General features: G+C 50.7%; 1 non-coding gene across 1 annotated transcript; it reads left to right on the top strand.

Annotated features, from left to right (window-relative positions):
• The first annotated feature begins 1,392 nt into the window (after nucleotides 1-1,392).
• LOC138189300 (5.8S ribosomal RNA) lies at nucleotides 1,393-1,547 on the top strand. Its single transcript, XR_011175994.1, has one exon. It is a non-coding gene; the product is annotated as a 5.8S ribosomal RNA (ribosomal RNA).
• The last annotated feature ends 953 nt before the right edge of the window (nucleotides 1,548-2,500 follow it).

Here is a 2,500-nt window from a genome sequence, read left to right as displayed (position 1 = left end):
TGCTCTCCTCCTAGCAACGGGACATATCGAAGACTCCTCTTTGGGATCGAACGAAGCTCAACGAGTCGACGAGAGCGAAAGAACGTGTAGCGAGTCGCGCAGAGCGAAAGGATACCGATATAGTCTTCGAAGATTCTCTTCGAAGATCCATGGATACCTTCTGCGTCGACTTCCTCTCGTCTCTTTCTTCAAAACTCTCGCGCGTTCTCGAAACGTGCTTCCTACCCATAGGGCGTGTGCTCTTCGTATGTCGTTTTGTTCGAAATAACGAAACCACTTGTAACATATACTCGTGGATCGGGTAACCTAGAACGAAGACGCATTGCGTGGATGTTTGGCCCGCTATGCGACGATGACGATTCGTAACTAGTCTAGCCGAAGTTCGTTCAGAGGGGACCGGCCGTGTCTCTATCCTCGTTGTCGTGAGTCGGACACCCGTGCCGTCGCTAGAGTTTTTTCAAACTCTGCTTCTGGATATTGGGACGAAAGACCGCGCGAGGACGATGGCTGCGAGTCCCATCGAATTTTTATTTTGTACGCTACCTGAACGAGACTAAAGCTTTACATCTAGTTTGTCGTCTATCGTCGCATATATCCCGTTCGGAGGGGACCGGCCGTGTCTCTATCCTCGTTGTCGTGAGTCGGACACCCGTGCCGTCGCTAGAGTTTTTTCAAACTCTGCTTCTGGATGTTGGGACGAAAGACCGCGCGAGGACGATGGCTATGGCTGCGAGTCCCATCGAATTTTTGTTTTACAAACACCCACCTGAACGGAGATGTGTTCTCTCTTTCGTCGATTTTTCACGCTTTCAGTCGTCGCGTGGTCGCCATCCGTTCGGAGGGGATCGCCGGCTTCGAAGCCTCGATGTCGTGAGTCGGACACCCGTACCGTCGCTAGAGTTTTTCAAACTCTGCTTCTGGATATTGGGAAGAAAGACCGCTCGAGGCGGACGGCCGCGCGAATCCCATCGAATCTTTACATCGCCCGAACGATGGAGATGCACGCGCGCTGTTTCTTGAATAAATTTGACGAGGGAGTGGAATTACGCATTACATACATAACATGGGCTAGCCACCGTGCTTACTCGTTCGCGAGATCGTGTGCTGTACAGAGGATTCAGAATCGGGTGTGTATATCCCCGTCGTTTCCTGACGAACGGAGCTTCGATCTCGATGGTTGTTATATATCATAATGTACTTTACGCCCGGCCGACGGACGCGCGAATCTTCGCGCGTTCGTCGGTTTTTTTTTCGAACATTTTCGTGTCGTCAATCCTATGGCGACTTCTGCGCGTCCGATTCCCGTTGGTCGAACGTGTCGGAACTCGGCTTCGCTCGAACCGAGAATTAAGAGTACAAAGAGTATAAAAATGTTGTAAATATATAAAAGATTACCCTGAACGGTGGATCACTTGGCTCGTGGGTCGATGAAGAACGCAGCTAATTGCGCGTCAACGTGTGAACTGCAGGACACATGAACATCGACATTTCGAACGCACATTGCGGTCCACGGATACAATTCCTGGACCACGCCTGGCTGAGGGTTGCTCACGTAAACCTAAGACTGCTTGCGTTGCGTATCGTTACTCTCTATCTGTCTCTCTCTGTCCCTTCTTGCCTTAACCACCCGCCGTCGTTCTTCTTAAAATAAAAGAGAACGTTTCAGAGTCGGAGAAAGGGGAAAGCGCACGAAGAAGGATACGAATAAGAGCGGACGAGAGGACGTACGCGACGTACGAGCGATTGTTGGACGCTCGTCGGCGTTCGTCGCGGTCGTGCCGAGACCGTGCAACTCGTACGCATGCTCGATATATAAATCTATCGTGTTCACGAGAGACTACGAAACACTACCTCTGTCTCTCTCTGTCCCTTCTTGCCTCGACAACAACCCGCCGTCGTTCTTCTTAAAAATATAATAAGAGAACGTTTCAGAGTCGGACGACGAGAGGAAGAAGAATGGGATACGAATAAGAGCGGAGAGAACCGTCACGGACTTGCGTGAGTGCACGCGGCGTCGTGAGTCGTCCTTTCGGACGACCGCCCGCTTATGCACCGCTTCGTGTATAGGTTATCGAATATACTCGTAGTTCTCCTCGTGACCGATTTTTTTTTCATATCAGGCGATATATGCTACGTTTGCCGGTGTTCGACGCACGAAGTCCGCGCCCCCGACGTCGTCTTAAACGAATATTATATATTTTGGCGAGACTGAGAGAGAAAGCATATATGGGAACTCGGTCGAGAGAGGAGAGAAGAGAGAACCAAAAACTCGGTGGCGTGCGAAACTTTGTCATAAAAGTCTCTACCGTCTTCGTCTTAAGACGTTTTACTCGTACAGCCCCAGGGATCGAATAATAATATGCCCACTCCGTCTCTTCGCGAGAGCGATCGACTACAACGAGGACCGTCGCATCGATGGGTCGTCGTTGCGTATTACATCCTCCGTGCTTTTTACCGCACCGATAGAGAAAGCCGTAGATCCGGGAACGCACACGCGATT

The sequence above is a fragment of the Bombus flavifrons genome, unplaced genomic scaffold, assembly GCF_040668555.2.
Source record: "Bombus flavifrons isolate JBK064 unplaced genomic scaffold, iyBomFlav1_principal scaffold0024, whole genome shotgun sequence".
NCBI classification, from domain to species: Eukaryota; Metazoa; Arthropoda; class Insecta; order Hymenoptera; family Apidae; genus Bombus; species Bombus flavifrons.
Note: the sequence above shows the minus strand (reverse complement) of the source record. Positions and strands in the feature narration are given on the sequence as shown.